This window comes from Ranitomeya variabilis, chromosome 4 (assembly GCF_051348905.1).
Source record: "Ranitomeya variabilis isolate aRanVar5 chromosome 4, aRanVar5.hap1, whole genome shotgun sequence".
Classification (NCBI taxonomy): Eukaryota; Metazoa; Chordata; class Amphibia; order Anura; family Dendrobatidae; genus Ranitomeya; species Ranitomeya variabilis.
In genome coordinates, this window is record NC_135235.1 from 315,753,613 (window position 1) to 315,771,601 (window position 17,989).

A 17,989-nucleotide genomic window follows, 5' to 3' on the forward strand; every position below is an offset into this window, starting at 1 on the left:
AAGTCAGGATGGCCGAGCGGTCTAAGGCGCTGCGTTCAGGTCGCAGTCTCTCTTGGAGGCGTGGGTTCAAATCCCACTTCTGACATCACCTTTTCATGAAACTATACTGATTCTCAGTCAATTATTGATTAGATTGGGATCAAACCAAACTTAGCAATGGGCCTTAAAAAACCTGATCCCAAAGTTACCACTACCTGGGAGTCTTTGGGGTGAATCTGAAATTGTCGTCTATAAACGGAACTCTAGGACCGTGAAATAGTTTTTATGTGCATATGTTAGCTGTCTTGGCACTATAAAAATACTGCGGGCGGTCAATGGGGCGGGACTATTTCAACTCTTTGTGTTCTCTTTCCCATTCCAGAGTTATTACTGCATACAGTGATAAAAGTCATATTTTTTTAAAATGGGGCTTGGCCATTTAGCTCAAAATAGGCTTGATAACTAATAGTTTAAACAAATGTATTGAAATAAAAACTGTAATATTAAATATTTTAAAATAATTTTCAATGACAATTACTGGTCATATTTCTGCTGACTAACTTGGAAAGAGTTAAGGCACAGAATCCACAAGAAGTCAGGATGGCCGAGCGGTCTAAGGCGCTGCGTTCAGGTCGCAGTCTCTCTTGGAGGCGTGGGTTCAAATCCCACTTCTGACATCACCTTTTCATGAAACTATACTGATTCTCAGTCAATTATTGATTAGATGGGGATCAAACCAAACTTAGCAATGGGCCTTAAAAAACCTGATCCCAAAGTTACCACTACCTGGGAGTCTTTGGGGTGAATCTGAAATTGTCGTCTATAAACGGAACTCTAGGACCGTGAAATAGTTTTTATGTGCATATGTTAGCTGTCTTGGCACTATAAAAATACTGCGGGCGGTCAATGGGGCGGGACTATTTCAACTCTTTGTGTCCCTATTAGGGCGGAGACTCCACATCCTATGGGGCTGTTCTGGGAGATTTCTATAAACTGAATTGCCGGTAAGTCTAATTTCATATTTGATTACCTCATTCATCAATAGACCATAAAAATACTTAATAAACAAAAGCTTAAAAGGTAGGTAATCATAGTTTTAAAGTCTGAAATGCACATGCGATACTGACATCTAAGTTTCAGCACATTTTGGGACAAATGTTTTCACATTGAAAGTTAACAATCATTAAAATATTTTCTCTAAATTGTTGTCTCCTTTTTTGCTCCAATTATTTGCATTTAATAACAAATAAAACTTGATGTAACATTATGCATGCACATTGTCTTTTATGTGCAACCATCACCTGTCTCACAAACACAGGGTTTGAATGAACCTGATGAATGGAGTCAAATTGAAAATGTAAAAAAATCTCTGTCAAAATTGCTGTTTTTTTCTACTCATTCACAAAGAGTTAATGAAAGTTATTACATATGTACAACAAATTAGCACGAGTTTCAAATAGAAATCATGCTGCAAAAACCAGTCAAAGCAAAAATAAAAATATCTACTTTCAGGGGTTTCGCTTGACATTTGCCAAGTGTCTAGCACTCCTAAAGTTGTTTGTGTTTGGCCGAAATAGCTCAGATGGGAGAGCGTTAGACTGAAGATCTAAAGGTCCCTGGTTCGATCCCGGGTTTCGGCAACATCACTTTTCTTGATTCTTTACATTTTAAGGAGAAAATAAACAAAGCACGTGGACTGATTATTTAAAGAAAATGTAAAAGGCCTAAAAATCTTAACTATCTACAGAAAATAAAATGTTAAAAAGATGAGAAATGGGAACTTTTCCATTTGAGCAAATTATTATTTTTTTGTAATTTTTCCTCTGTTTTGTTTATTTCCATTTCACTTAGCTGTAAGAGGATTTAAAGGGAACCTGATAGCTGATAAAGAAAGCATGTATCAGACACTAGCTGAATGATTTCAACCATGTATGTTTGACTATGAAATGCTGTGGTGTATATGAATTCATTGTGAGAAGTAATTTCTAAAATGGGGTCACTTTGGGGGGGTTTCTGCTGTTTTGGTACTTTTGGTACTCTGCAAATTTTACCTGCAAACTATTCTTGCAAAATCTGCATTCCAAAATACAAATAGCGCTCTTATTTTCAAAGCCCTGCTGTGTGGCCAAACAGTAGATTCTGAAGAAATATGGTGCATCACCGCATTTTGTGAGAAATCTAACATTTCTAACATCCTAACAAAATAAAAGGAGGTTTGAAAGTGAATGCTGACAAAAAGTACACATATGAAAAATGCTATTTATTTACATTTTTGTGTGGTGCAACAAGTTGGTTTAAGGATATAAGCAGTCAAAGAATAAAACTGACTAATATTTCAAAATTTTAAACAAAATTTAGATATTTTCACAGAAAAAAACTAAAAATATATTGACCTAAATTTACAGTTAATGTAAAGTACAATGTGTCACAAAAAACACTTTCAGAATTACAGGGATATGTAGAAGCATTCCAGAGTTATTACTGCATACAGTGATAAAAGTCATATTTTTTTAAAATGGGGCTTGGCCATTTAGCTCAAAATAGGCTTGATAACTAATAGTTTAAACAAATGTATTGAAATAAAAACTGTAATATTAAATATTTTAAAATAATTTTCAATGACAATTACTGGTCATATTTCTGCTGACTAACTTGGAAAGAGTTAAGGCACAGAATCCACAAGAAGTCAGGATGGCCGAGCGGTCTAAGGCGCTGCGTTCAGGTCGCAGTCTCTCTTGGAGGCGTGGGTTCAAATCCCACTTCTGACATCACCTTTTCATGAAACTATACTGATTCTCAGTCAATTATTGATTAGATTGGGATCAAACCAAACTTAGCAATGGGCCTTAAAAAACCTGATCCCAAAGTTACCACTACCTGGGAGTCTTTGGGGTGAATCTGAAATTGTCGTCTATAAACGGAACTCTAGGACCGTGAAATAGTTTTTATGTGCATATGTTAGCTGTCTTGGCACTATAAAAATACTGCGGGCGGTCAATGGGGCGGGACTATTTCAACTCTTTGTGTTCTCTTTCCCTATTAGGGCGGAGACTCCACATCCTATGGGGCTGTTCTGGGAGATTTCTATAAACTGAATTGCCGGTAAGTCTAATTTCATATTTGATTACCTCATTCATCAATAGACCATAAAAATACTTAATAAACAAAAGCTTAAAAGGTAGGTAATCATAGTTTTAAAGTCTGAAATGCACATGCGATACTGACATCTAAGTTTCAGCACATTTTGGGACAAATGTTTTCACATTGAAAGTTAACAATCATTAAAATATTTTCTCTAAATTGTTGTCTCCTTTTTTGCTCCAATTATTTGCATTTAATAACAAATAAAACTTGATGTAACATTATGCATGCACATTGTCTTTTATGTGCAACCATCACCTGTCTCACAAACACAGGGTTTGAATGAACCTGATGAATGGAGTCAAATTGAAAATGTAAAAAAATCTCTGTCAAAATTGCTGTTTTTTTCTACTCATTCACAAAGAGTTAATGAAAGTTATTACATATGTACAACAAATTAGCACGAGTTTCAAATAGAAATCATGCTGCAAAAACCAGTCAAAGCAAAAATAAAAATATCTACTTTCAGGGGTTTCGCTGTAGAATGTAGAAGCATTCCAGAGTTATTACTGCATACAGTGATAAAAGTCATATTTTTTTAAAATGGGGCTTGGCCATTTAGCTCAAAATAGGCTTGATAACTAATAGTTTAAACAAATGTATTGAAATAAAAACTGTAATATTAAATATTTTAAAATAATTTTCAATGACAATTACTGGTCATATTTCTGCTGACTAACTTGGAAAGAGTTAAGGCACAGAATCCACAAGAAGTCAGGATGGCCGAGCGGTCTAAGGCGCTGCGTTCAGGTCGCAGTCTCTCTTGGAGGCGTGGGTTCAAATCCCACTTCTGACATCACCTTTTCATGAAACTATACTGATTCTCAGTCAATTATTGATTAGATGGGGATCAAACCAAACTTAGCAATGGGCCTTAAAAAACCTGATCCCAAAGTTACCACTACCTGGGAGTCTTTGGGGTGAATCTGAAATTGTCGTCTATAAACGGAACTCTAGGACCGTGAAATAGTTTTTATGTGCATATGTTAGCTGTCTTGGCACTATAAAAATACTGCGGGCGGTCAATGGGGCGGGACTATTTCAACTCTTTGTGTTCTCTTTCCCTATTAGGGCGGAGACTCCACATCCTATGGGGCTGTTCTGGGAGATTTCTATAAACTGAATTGCCGGTAAGTCTAATTTCATATTTGATTACCTCATTCATCAATAGACCATAAAAATACTTAATAAACAAAAGCTTAAAAGGTAGGTAATCATAGTTTTAAAGTCTGAAATGCACATGCGATACTGACATCTAAGTTTCAGCACATTTTGGGACAAATGTTTTCACATTGAAAGTTAACAATCATTAAAATATTTTCTCTAAATTGTTGTCTCCTTTTTTGCTCCAATTATTTGCATTTAATAACAAATAAAACTTGATGTAACATTATGCATGCACATTGTCTTTTATGTGCAACCATCACCTGTCTCACAAACACAGGGTTTGAATGAACCTGATGAATGGAGTCAAATTGAAAATGTAAAAAAATCTCTGTCAAAATTGCTGTTTTTTTCTACTCATTCACAAAGAGTTAATGAAAGTTATTACATATGTACAACAAATTAGCACGAGTTTCAAATAGAAATCATGCTGCAAAAACCAGTCAAAGCAAAAATAAAAATATCTACTTTCAGGGGTTTCGCTTGACATTTGCCAAGTGTCTAGCACTCCTAAAGTTGTTTGTGTTTGGCCGAAATAGCTCAGATGGGAGAGCGTTAGACTGAAGATCTAAAGGTCCCTGGTTCGATCCCGGGTTTCGGCAACATCACTTTTCTTGATTCTTTACATTTTAAGGAGAAAATAAACAAAGCACGTGGACTGATTATTTAAAGAAAATGTAAAAGGCCTAAAAATCTTAACTATCTACAGAAAATAAAATGTTAAAAAGATGAGAAATGGGAACTTTTCCATTTGAGCAAATTATTATTTTTTTGTAATTTTTCCTCTGTTTTGTTTATTTCCATTTCACTTAGCTGTAAGAGGATTTAAAGGGAACCTGATAGCTGATAAAGAAAGCATGTATCAGACACTAGCTGAATGATTTCAACCATGTATGTTTGACTATGAAATGCTGTGGTGTATATGAATTCATTGTGAGAAGTAATTTCTAAAATGGGGTCACTTTGGGGGGGTTTCTGCTGTTTTGGTACTTTTGGTACTCTGCAAATTTTACCTGCAAACTATTCTTGCAAAATCTGCATTCCAAAATACAAATAGCGCTCTTATTTTCAAAGCCCTGCTGTGTGGCCAAACAGTAGATTCTGAAGAAATATGGTGCATCACCGCATTTTGTGAGAAATCTAACATTTCTAACATCCTAACAAAATAAAAGGAGGTTTGAAAGTGAATGCTGACAAAAAGTACACATATGAAAAATGCTATTTATTTACATTTTTGTGTGGTGCAACAAGTTGGTTTAAGGATATAAGCAGTCAAAGAATAAAACTGACTAATATTTCAAAATTTTAAACAAAATTTAGATATTTTCACAGAAAAAAACTAAAAATATATTGACCTAAATTTACAGTTAATGTAAAGTACAATGTGTCACAAAAAACACTTTCAGAATTACAGGGATATGTAGAAGCATTCCAGAGTTATTACTGCATACAGTGATAAAAGTCATATTTTTTTAAAATGGGGCTTGGCCATTTAGCTCAAAATAGGCTTGATAACTAATAGTTTAAACAAATGTATTGAAATAAAAACTGTAATATTAAATATTTTAAAATAATTTTCAATGACAATTACTGGTCATATTTCTGCTGACTAACTTGGAAAGAGTTAAGGCACAGAATCCACAAGAAGTCAGGATGGCCGAGCGGTCTAAGGCGCTGCGTTCAGGTCGCAGTCTCTCTTGGAGGCGTGGGTTCAAATCCCACTTCTGACATCACCTTTTCATGAAACTATACTGATTCTCAGTCAATTATTGATTAGATTGGGATCAAACCAAACTTAGCAATGGGCCTTAAAAAACCTGATCCCAAAGTTACCACTACCTGGGAGTCTTTGGGGTGAATCTGAAATTGTCGTCTATAAACGGAACTCTAGGACCGTGAAATAGTTTTTATGTGCATATGTTAGCTGTCTTGGCACTATAAAAATACTGCGGGCGGTCAATGGGGCGGGACTATTTCAACTCTTTGTGTTCTCTTTCCCTATTAGGGCGGAGACTCCACATCCTATGGGGCTGTTCTGGGAGATTTCTATAAACTGAATTGCCGGTAAGTCTAATTTCATATTTGATTACCTCATTCATCAATAGACCATAAAAATACTTAATAAACAAAAGCTTAAAAGGTAGGTAATCATAGTTTTAAAGTCTGAAATGCACATGCGATACTGACATCTAAGTTTCAGCACATTTTGGGACAAATGTTTTCACATTGAAAGTTAACAATCATTAAAATATTTTCTCTAAATTGTTGTCTCCTTTTTTGCTCCAATTATTTGCATTTAATAACAAATAAAACTTGATGTAACATTATGCATGCACATTGTCTTTTATGTGCAACCATCACCTGTCTCACAAACACAGGGTTTGAATGAACCTGATGAATGGAGTCAAATTGAAAATGTAAAAAAATCTCTGTCAAAATTGCTGTTTTTTTCTACTCATTCACAAAGAGTTAATGAAAGTTATTACATATGTACAACAAATTAGCACGAGTTTCAAATAGAAATCATGCTGCAAAAACCAGTCAAAGCAAAAATAGATTTTGGGAGAGATCCTTGTTTGGCGACGGGGGCGCGGGGGCCGCTGACCATGTGCTGTGCTGGCTTCGTTATATTGATGATATTTTTTTCATGTGGGCGGGTACCCCGCGGCAGCTCGAGGATTTTATGTCCCAATTAAACACGAATCCATTTAATATTAGATTGACTTATCAGTACCATTCTACAAGAATTGATTTCTTAGACGTCACTCTGGAGGTTGACGATGCCGGATATATCCAGACTGACGTCTTTCGAAAACCAACCTCTGTCAATGATTTGATTCGTGCAGATTCAGCACACAATCCTACCACTATCAGAGCTGTCCCGGTCGGACAGTTCCTTAGGATGAGACGGATCTGCTCATCCGACCAAAAATTCCAAAATCAAGCGGTGGACCTACAATCCCGCTTTTTGGCACGCGGCTATAGCCGCAGGAGTATCAAGCGTGGGTTTGATAGGGCAAGAAGAACTCGGCGCAGTGACCTATTATATGCTAACAAAAGGAAGAAAACTAATACCAATGATGATACCATCAGATTCATTGGTACATATAATCATGAATGGCAAAACATGAGGGGCATCCTGAAGAAACACTGGTCTATTTTGATGACAGAGCCCGCCCTGGGGAAGAGTCTAGGTGAATTCCCCGCTATGACAGCCAGGAGGGCACCGAATTTAGGTAATCTCCTGGTTAGGAGCCATTATGTTCCACCAATTAAAAATATTTTTGGCACTCGGGGCCCTCTCCTGGGGTGTTTTCGGTGTGGCCACTGCCTGGCTTGCGCCAATGTCGAACGGACTTCTACTTTTGAGACATCAGATGGGCTCAGACAGTTTCAGATCAGACAGCACATTTCGTGTGGTACAAGTAATGTAATATATTATGCCACATGTGCCTGCCCCCGCATCTATATTGGTTTAACATCTAGGGAACTTAGAATTAGGGTGCGTGAGCATGTCCGTGACATTGGCGCAGCCAGGCTGGTGGTCGATCCCTCTGAGCTGAAGACTATCCCGCGTCACTTTAGGACTTTCCATAATTGTGACGCGGGGTCTCTTCGGATCAGAGGGATCGAAAGTCTACATCTTGGGGTGAGGGGTGGGAATTACAAAAAACTCTTAGCCCAACATGAGGCGAACTGGATAGTTCGCCTCAACACCTTGGTCCCTAATGGACTCAATGAGGCATTGAGTTTTTCCTCTTTCCTGTAAGATGTTACTATATCCTGGGGCCTATTTGACTCCCCATTTTCTTTTCCATCATTTTGCATCCCCTGGATCATATAATTGGATCCTAATAATGTATATTTGTTTTTAATATTTATTTGTTTCTTCTTTTATGTTTTAGTCTGTATGTATCCTGGCATCGATCCGCTTATCCCAGACATATTCCTAGATGTTTCCAGCAGGATTTTCAAGTCTCCCACACATTGCGCCTGACATAAGGGCATCTTTACTTCTACTCAGAAAAAGAAATTATGAATATGAAAACGATGAAAGCCCTCTCTCTGCATTACTGTATATTTACCATGCATTGGCGCTAGATGTTGTGGGGAGCTGTGTGGGTTATGTCCATTCAGCCGTGCGTGTGCGCGCTGTGTATGCCACGGCTCCTTCTCCTGCCTTGGCGTCTCCAGGCCTGCCGCAGCTGCGCAGTGAATTCATATTCCTGCGCATGCGCGGTAGGGCTTGACGCCACGGCCGGCGCAGGACCTGCGGCTCGCAGCGCGCACGCGCCGCTAGTGCTGGGACAATTGGCTGGTTCACAACATGTGACCAGCCCCACTTTACCACCAATGAGATAAAAAGGTCCTTACCGGTACATTCAGCTATCCCCTTGAGAAAGCTGACACACCTAATAGCGAAACGTGTGTTGGGGCGTTCGTGTATGTGATCCCGGCTCACCTTCCCCATCTCACCCCTTGGTAAGTGCTGCTCTTGCTGCTTATTTTGAAATATATTTTTGGACCACTTGGCCTCGATGAATGCAGTTTTACACTTGGAGCAGCCTTTCCCTCCCCTGGGGCATTGGTGATGCCATTCTGATCCGGCACATCATCCTGTTTTTAGCTTTATTAAATGTGTTATATATTCTGATGTGTTGTTATAACAAAATATTATTTGTTTTACCCTTTATACTCCGGTTTCCTCCGATTTTTCAAGTTATTAAATATGTACAACAAAATAGCAGGAGTTTCAAATAGAAATCATGCTGCAAAAACCAGTCAAAGCAAAAATAAAAATATCTACTTTCAGGGGTTTCGCTTGACATTTGCCAAGTGTCTAGCACTCCTAAAGTTGTTTGTGTTTGGCCGAAATAGCTCAGATGGGAGAGCGTTAGACTGAAGATCTAAAGGTCCCTGGTTCGATCCTGGGTTTTGGCAACATCTTTTTTTCTTGATTCTTTACATTTTAAGGAGAAAATAAACAAAGCACGTGGACTGATTATTTAAAGAAAATGTAAAAGGCCTAAAAATCTTAACTATCTACAGAAAATAAAATGTTAAAAAGATGAGAAATGGGAACTTTTCCATTTGAGCAAATTATTATTTTTTTGTAATTTTTCCTCTGTTTTGTTTATTTCCATTTCACTTAGCTGTAAGAGGATTTAAAGGGTACCTGATAGCTGATAAAGAAAGCATGTATCAGACACAAGCTGAATGATTTCAACCATGTATATTTGACTATGAAATGCTGTGGTGTATATGAATTCATTGTGAGAAGTAATTTCTAAAATGGGGTCACTTTGGGGGGGTTTCTGCTGTTTTGGTACTTTTGGTACTCTGCAAATTTTAACTGCAAACTATTCTTGCAAAATCTGCATTCCAAAATCCAAATAGCGCTCTTATTTTCAAAGCCCTGCTGTGTGGCCAAACAGTAGATTCTGAAGAAATATGGTGCATCACCGCATTTTGTGAGAAATCTAACATTTCTAACATCCTAACAAAATAAAAGGAGGTTTGAAAGTGAATGCTGACAAAAAGTACACATATGAAAAAAGCTATTTATTTACATTTTTTGTGTGGTGCGACAAGTTGGTTTAAGGATATAAGCAGTCAAAGAATAAAAATGACTAATATTTCAAAATTTTAAACAAACTTTAGATATTTTCACAGAAAAAAACTAAAAATATATTGACCTAAATTTACAGTTAATGTAAAGTGCAATGTGTCACAAAAAACACTTTCAGAATTACGGGGATATGTAGAAGCATTCCAGAGTTATTACTGCATATAGTGATAAAAGTCATATTTTTTTTAAAATGGGGCTTGGCCATTTAGCTCAAACTAGGCTTGATAACTAATAGTTTAAACAAATGTATTGAAATAAAAACTGTAATATTAAATATTTTAAAATAATTTTCAATGACAATTACTGGTCATATTTCTGCTGACTAACTTGGAAAGAGTTAAGGCACAAGAAGTCAGGATGGCCGAGCGGTCTAAGGCGCTGCGTTCAGGTCGCAGTCTCTCTTGGAGGCGTGGGTTCAAATCCCACTTCTGACATCACCTTTTCATGAAACTATACAGATTCTCAGTCAATTATTGATTAGATGGGGATCAAACCAAACTTAGCAATGGGCCTTAAAAAACCTGATCCCAAAGTTACCACTACCTGGGAGTCTTTGGGGTGAATCTGAAATTGTCGTCTATAAACGGAACTCTAGGACCGTGAAATAGTTTTTATGTGCATATGTTAGCAGTTTGGGACCTGTAGAAGCGCAGTGTTGCGTGAAACAGCTGTAGTCCTGTTCTATCCGCACGTCATCTCCCGCCCGTTTGTCAGTGTATTGATGTTCCAATAAAGAAAGGATTTTAACGGACCCAGGAGTGCGCACCATCTTTTCTTCTTCTTGTCCAAACATTATATGACGTCTTCGGATGCAGCACCCTCAAGAGCCCGTTATATGTGATTTAAGGAGTCTCTCGTATAAGGATATCTCTTGCATTGTGGGGTAAGTGCACTATAGCGGTGCTGATTATTTTTCTTTTTTCGTTCATGGCACAACTTAGCAATGGGCCTTAAAAAACCTGATCCCAAAGTTACTACTACCTAGGAGTCTTTGGGGTGAATCTGAAATTGTCGTCTATAAACGGAACTCTAGCACCGTGAAATAGTTTTGAACAGCATATGTTAGCTGTCTTGGCACTATAAAAATACTGCGGGCGGTCAATGGGGCGGGACTATTTCAACTCTTTGTGTTCTCTTTCCCTATAAGGGCGGAGACTCCACATCCTATGTGGCTGTTCTGGGAGATTTCTATAAACTGAATTGCCGGTAAGTCTAATTTCATATTTGATTACCTCATTGATCAATAGACCATAAAAATACTTAATAAACAAAAGCTTAAAAAGTAGGTAATCATAGTTTTAAAGTCTGAAATGCACATGCGATACTGACATCTAAGTTTCAGCACATTTTGGGACAAATGTTTTCACATTGAAAGTTAACAATCATTAAAATATTTTCTCTAAATTGTTGTCTCCTTTTTTGCTCCAATTATTTGCATTTAATAACAAATAAAACTTGATGTAACATTATGCATGCACATTGTCTTTTATGTGCAACCATCACCTGTCTCACAAACACAGGGTTTGAATGAACCTGATGAATGGAGTCAAATTGAAAATGTAAAAAAATCTCTGTCAAAATTGCTGTTTTTTTCTACTCATTCACAAAGAGTTAATTAAAGTTATTAAATATGTACAACAAAATAGCAGGAGTTTCAAATAGAAATCATGCTGCAAAAACCAGTCAAAGCAAAAATAAAAATATCTACTTTCAGGGGTTTCGCTTGACATTTGCCAAGTGTCTAGCACTCCTAAAGCTGTTTTTGTTTGGCTGAAATAGCTCAGATGGGAGAGCGTTAGATTGAAGATCTAAAGGTCCCTGGTTCGATCCCGGGTTTCGGCAACATCATTTTTCTTGATTCTTTACATTTTAAGGAGAAAATAAACAAAGCACGTGGTCTGATTATTTAAAGAAAATGTAAAAGGCCTAAAAATCTTAACTATCTACAGAAAATAAAATGTTAAAAAGATGAGAAATGGGAACTTTTCCATTTGAGCAAATTATTATTTTTTTGTAATTTTTCCTCTGTTTTGTTTATTTCCATTTCACTTAGCTGTAAGAGGATTTAACCCCTTAGTGACAGAGCCAATTTGGTACTTAATGACCGAGCCAATTATTACAATTCTGACCAGTGTCAATTTATGAGGTTATAACTCTGGAACGCTTTATCGGATCCCGCTGATTCTGAGACTGTTTTTTCGTGACATGTTGTACTTCAAGTTAGTGGTAACATTTCTTCGATATTACTTGTGATTATTTATGAAAAAAATGGAAATATGGCGAAAATTTTTAAAATTTTGCAATTTTCAAACTTTGTATTTTTATGCCCTTAAATCAGAGAGATGTGTCACAAAAAATAGTTAATAAATAACATTTCTCACATGTCTACTTTACATCAGCACAATTTTGGAAACAATTTTTTTTTTGTTAGGGAGTTATAAGGGTTAAAAGTTGACCAGCAATTTCTCATTTTTACAACACCATGTTTTTTTTAGGGACCACATCACCTTTGAAGTGATTTTGAGGGGTCTATATGATAGAAAATAACCAAGTGTGGCACCATTCTAAAAACTGCACCCCTCAAGCTGCTCAAAACCACATTCAAGAAGTTTATTAACCCTTTACGTACTTCACAGGAACTAAAACAATGTGGAAGAAAAAAATGAACATTTAACTTTTTTTTGCAAACATTTTACTTCAGAACCATTTGTTTTAATTTTCACAAGTGTAAAAACAGAAATTTAACCACAAATTTTGTTGTGCAATTTTTCCTGAGTACGCCGATACCCCATATGTGGAGGTAAACCACTGTTTGGGCGCACCGCAGAGCTTGGAAGTGAAGGAGCACCGTTTGACTGTTTCAATGCAGAATTGGCTGGAATTGAGATCGGACGCCATGTCGCGTTTGGAGAGCCCCTAATGTGCCTAAACAGTGGAAACCCCCCACAAGTGACACCATTTTGGAAACTAGACCCCCCAAGGAACTTATCTAGATGTGTGGTGAGCACTTTGAACCCCCAAGTGCTTCACAGAAGTTTATAACGTAGAGCCGTGAAAATAAAAAATCGCATTTGTTTTCACAAAAATGGTTTTTTCGCCCACAAATTCTTATTTTCACAAGGGTAACAGGAGAAATTAGACCACAAAAGTTGTTGTGCAATTTCTCCTGAGTACGTCGATACCCCATATGTGGAGGTAAACCACTGTTTGGGCGCACCGCAGAGCTTGGAAGTGAAGGAGCACCGTTTGACTTTTTCAATGCAGAATTGGCTGGAATTGAGATCGGATGCCATGTCGCGTTTGGAGAGTCCCTGATGTGCCTAAACAGTGGAAACCCCCCACAAGTGATACCATTTTGGAAACTAGACCCCCCAAGGAACTTATCTAGATGTGTGGTGAGCACTTTGAACCCCCAAGTGCTTCACAGAAGTTTATAACGTAGAGCCGTGAAAATAAAAAATCTCATTTTTTCTACAAAAATGATCTTTTTGCCCCCAAATTTTTATTTTCACAAGGGTAACAGGAGAAATTAGACCACAAAAGTTGTTGTGCAATTTCCTCTGAGTACGTCGATACCCCATATATGGGGGTAAACCACTGTTTGGGCGCACCGCAGAGCTTGGAAGAGAAGGAGTGTCATTTTACTTTTTCAATGTAGAATTGGCTGGAATTGAGATCGGACGCCATGTCACGTTTGGAGAGCCGCTGATGTGCCTAAACAGTAGAGACCCCCCACATATGACACCATTTTGGAAACTAGACCCCTTAAGGAACTTATCTAGATGTGTGGTGAGCACTTTAAACCCCCAGGTGCTTCACAGAAGTTTATAACGTAGAGCCGTGAAAATAAAAAAATCGCATTTTTTCTACAAAAATGATCTTTTTGCCTTCAAATTTTTATTTTACCAAGGGTAACAGGAGAAAATGGACCCCAGAAGCTGTTGTACAATTTGTCTTGAGTACGCCGACACCCGATATGTGGGGGTAAACCACTGTTTGGGCGCATGGCTGAGCTCGGAAGCAAAGGAGCGCCATTTGACTTTTCAATGCAAAATTGACTGGAATTGAGATCGGATGCTATGTCGCGTTTGGAGAGCCCCTGATGTGCCTAAACAGTAGAAACCCCCCAAAAGTGACCCCATTTTGGAAACTAGACCCCCCATGGAACTTATCTAGATGTGTAGTGAGAACTTTGAATGCCCAAGTGCATCACAGAAGTTTATAATGCAGAGTCGTGAAAATAAAAAATATATATTTTTTAACAATAAAGATTTTTTAGCCCCCAAGTTTTTATTTTCACAAGGGTAACAAGAGAAATTGGACCCCAAAAGATGTTGTCCAATTTGTCCTGAGTATGCTGGTACCCCATATGTGGGGGTAAACCACTGTTTGGGTGCACGGCAGAGCTCGGAAGGGAAGGAGCGCCATTTTGGAATGCAGACTTTGATAGAATTGTCTGCGGGCGTTATGTTGCATTTGCAGACCCCTAATGTACCTAAACAGTAGAAACCCCCAACAAGTGACCCCATTTTGGAAAATAGACCCCCCAAGGAACTTATCTAGATATGTGGTGAGAACTTTGAATGCCCAAGTGCTTCACAGAAGTTTATAATGCAGAGTAGTGAAAATAAAAAATATTTTTTTTCCCACAAAAAAGATTTTTTTAGCCCCCAAATTTTTATTTTCACAAGGGTAACAAGAGAAATTGGACGCCAAAAGTTGTTGTCCAATTTGTCCTGAGTATGCTGGTACCCCATATGTGGGGGTAAACCACTGTTTGGACGCACGGCAGAGCTCGGAAGGGAAGGAGTGCCATTTTGGAATGCAGACTTTGATAGAATTGTCTGCGGGCGTTATGTTGCGTTTGCAGACCCCTAATGTACCTAAACAGTAGAAACCCCCAACAAGTGACCCCATTTTGGAAAATAGACCCCCCAAGGAACTTATCTAGATATGTGGTGAGAACTTTGAATGCCCAAGTGCTTCACAGAAGTTTATAATGCAGAGTAGTGAAAATAAAAAATATTTTTTTTCCCACAAAAAAGATTTTTTTAGCCCCCAAATTTTTATTTTCACAAGGGTAACAAGAGAAATTTGACCCCAAAAGTTGTTGTCCAATTTGTCCTGAGTATGCTGGTACCCCATATGTGGGGGTAAACCACTGTTTGGGCGCACGGCAGAGCTCAGAAGGGAGGGAGTACCATTTGACTTTTTTAGCGCAAAATTGGCTGTCGTGTTTAGACACCCCCTGATGTACCTAAACAGTGGAAACCCCCCAATTCTAACTCCAACCCTAACCCCAACACACCCCTAACCCTAATCTCAACCCGATCCATAATCCTAATCACAACCCTAACGATAATCACAACCCTAACCCCAAAACAGCCCTAATCTCAACCCTAACCATAACCCTAATCAAAACCCTAAATCCAACACACCCCTAACCCTAATCCCAACCCTAACCCTAATCCCAACCCTAATCCCAAACGTAACACTAATCCCAACCCTAATCCAAACCCTAATCCTAATCCCAACTATAACCCTAACTTTAGCCCCAACCCTAACTTTAGCCCCAACCCTAACCTTAACTTTATCCCCCGTCGTCACAAAAAAAGTTCAATGTAACCTTTTTTTTGTACGTTGCGTCAGCCATTTCCGCGCATGCATGGCCGTAACTCTGCCCCCTCTTCCCCAGGACATAGACTGGGCAGCGGATGCGTTGAAAAACTGCATCCGCTGCCCACGTTGTGCACAATTTTCACAACGTGCGTCGGTACATCGGGCCGACGCATTGCGACCGCCCCGTACCGACGCAAGTGTGAAAGAAGCCTAAGGCTACTTTCACACTAGCGTCGTACTCGGCCCATCGCAGTGTGTCGGGCCGACGTACCGACGCTAGCGTTGTAAGCGCCGCACAACGGGTGCAGCGGATGCTGTTTTTTCAACGCATCCGCTGCCCCATTGGATGGGAACTTTTCCATTTGAGCAAATTATTATTTTTTTGTAATTTTTCCTCTGTTTTGTTTATTTACATTTCACTTAGCTGTAAGAGGATTTAAAGGGAACCTGATAGCTGATAAAGAAAGCATGTATCAGACACTAGCTGAATGATTTCAACCATGTATATTTGACTATGAAATGCTGTGGTGTATATGAATTCATTGTGAGAAGTAATTTCTAAAATGGGGTCACTTTGGGGGGGGTTCTGCTGTTTTGGTACTTTTGGTACTCTGCAAATTTTACCTGCAAACTATTCTTGCAAAATCTGCATTCCAAAATCCAAATAGCGCTCTTATTTTCAAAGTCCTGCTGTGTGGCCAAACAGTAGATTCTGAAGAAATATGGTGCATCACCGCATTTTGTGAGAAATCTAACATTTCTAACATCCTAACAAAATAAAAGGAGGTTTGAAAGTGAATGCTGACAAAAAGTACACATATGAAAAATGCTATTTATTTACATTTTTGTGTGGTGCGACAAGTTGGTTTAAGGATATAAGCAGTCGAATAAAAATGACTAATATTTCAAAATTTTAAACAAACTTTAGATATTTTCACAGAAAAAAACTAAAAATATATTGACCTAAATTTACAGTTAATGTAAAGTACAATGTGTCACAAAAAAAACTTTCAGAATTACGGGGATATGTAGAAGCATTCCAGAGTTATTACTGCATACAGTGATAAAAGTCATATTTTTTTAAAATGGGGCTTGGCCATTTAGCTCAAAATAGGCTTGATAACTAATAGTTTAAACAAATGTATTGAAATAAAAACTGTAATATTAAATATTTGAAAATAATTTTCAATGACAATTACTGGTCATATTTCTGCTGACTAACTTGGAAAGAGTTAAGGCACAGAAACCACAAGAAGTCAGGATGGCCGAGCGGTCTAAGGCGCTGCGTTCAGGTCGCAGTCTCTCTTGGAGGCGTGGGTTCAAAGTAATTTCTAAAATGGGGTCACTTTGGGGGGGTTTCTGCTGTTTTGGTACTCTGCAAATTTTATTTGCAAACTATTCTTGCAAAATCTGCATTCCAAAATCCAAATAGCGCTCTTATTTTCAAAGCCCTGCTGTGTGGCCAAACAGTAGATTCTGAAGAAATATGGTGCATCACCGCATTTTGTGAGAAATCTAACATTTCTAACACCCTAACAAAATAAAACGAGGTTTGAAAGTGAATGCTGACAAAAAGTACACATATGAAAAATGCTATTTATTTACATTTTTGTGTGGTGCGACAAGTTGGTTTAAGGATATAAGCAGTCAAAGAATAAAAATGACTAATATTTCAAAATTTTAAACAAACTTTAGATATTTTCACAGAAAAAAACTAAAAATATATTGACCTAAATTTACAGTTAATGTAAAGTACAATGTGTCACAAAAAACACTTTCAGAATTACGGGGATATGTAGAAGCATTCCAGAGTTATTACTGCATACAGTGATAAAAGTCATATTTTTTTAAAATGGGGCTTGGCCATTTAGCTCAAAATAGGCTTGATAACTAATAGTTTAAACAAATGTATTGAAATAAAAACTAATATTAAATATTTTAAAATAATTTTCGGGGATATGTAGAAGCATTCCAGAGTTATTACTGCATACAGTGATAAAAGTCATATTTTTTTAAAATGGGGCTTGGCCATTTAGCTCAAAATAGGCTTGATAACTAATAGTTTAAACAAATGTATTGAAATAAAAACTGTAATATTAAATATTTTAAAATAATTTTCAATGACAATTACTGGTCATATTTCTTCTGACTAACTTGGAAAGAGTTAAGGCACAGAATCCACAAGAAGTCAGGATTGCCGAGCGGTCTAAGGCGCTGCGTTCAGGTCGCAGTCTCTCTTGGATGTGTGGGTTCAAATCCCACTTCTGACATCACCTTTTCATGAAACTATACAGATTCTCAGTCAATTATTGATTAGATGGGGATCAAACCAAACTTAGCAATGGGCCTTAAAAAACCTGATCCCAAAGTTACCACTACCTGGGAGTCTTTGGGGTGAATCTGAAATTGTCGTCTATAAACGGAACTCTAGGACCGTAAAATAGTTTTTATGTGCAT

At 37.8% G+C, this 17,989-nt stretch overlaps 9 non-coding genes across 9 annotated transcripts; all 9 read left to right on the top strand.

Annotated features, from left to right (window-relative positions):
• Positions 1–2: 2 nt before the first annotated feature.
• Positions 3–85, top strand: TRNAL-CAG (transfer RNA leucine (anticodon CAG)). Its single transcript has one exon. It is a non-coding gene; the product is annotated as a tRNA-Leu (tRNA).
• Positions 86–573: 488 nt separating this feature from the next.
• On the top strand, positions 574–656 carry TRNAL-CAG (transfer RNA leucine (anticodon CAG)). The gene has a single exon. It is a non-coding gene; the product is annotated as a tRNA-Leu (tRNA).
• An 890-nt stretch (positions 657–1,546) lies between these two features.
• On the top strand, positions 1,547–1,619 carry TRNAF-GAA (transfer RNA phenylalanine (anticodon GAA)). Its single transcript has one exon. It is a non-coding gene; the product is annotated as a tRNA-Phe (tRNA).
• Positions 1,620–2,664: 1,045 nt separating this feature from the next.
• TRNAL-CAG (transfer RNA leucine (anticodon CAG)) lies at positions 2,665–2,747 on the top strand. Its single transcript has one exon. It is a non-coding gene; the product is annotated as a tRNA-Leu (tRNA).
• A 1,086-nt stretch (positions 2,748–3,833) lies between these two features.
• Positions 3,834–3,916, top strand: TRNAL-CAG (transfer RNA leucine (anticodon CAG)). The gene has a single exon. It is a non-coding gene; the product is annotated as a tRNA-Leu (tRNA).
• Positions 3,917–4,813: 897 nt separating this feature from the next.
• Positions 4,814–4,886, top strand: TRNAF-GAA (transfer RNA phenylalanine (anticodon GAA)). The gene has a single exon. It is a non-coding gene; the product is annotated as a tRNA-Phe (tRNA).
• A 1,045-nt stretch (positions 4,887–5,931) lies between these two features.
• Positions 5,932–6,014, top strand: TRNAL-CAG (transfer RNA leucine (anticodon CAG)). The gene has a single exon. It is a non-coding gene; the product is annotated as a tRNA-Leu (tRNA).
• A 4,250-nt stretch (positions 6,015–10,264) lies between these two features.
• On the top strand, positions 10,265–10,347 carry TRNAL-CAG (transfer RNA leucine (anticodon CAG)). The gene has a single exon. It is a non-coding gene; the product is annotated as a tRNA-Leu (tRNA).
• A 1,335-nt stretch (positions 10,348–11,682) lies between these two features.
• Positions 11,683–11,755, top strand: TRNAF-GAA (transfer RNA phenylalanine (anticodon GAA)). Its single transcript has one exon. It is a non-coding gene; the product is annotated as a tRNA-Phe (tRNA).
• Positions 11,756–17,989: the final 6,234 nt, after the last annotated feature.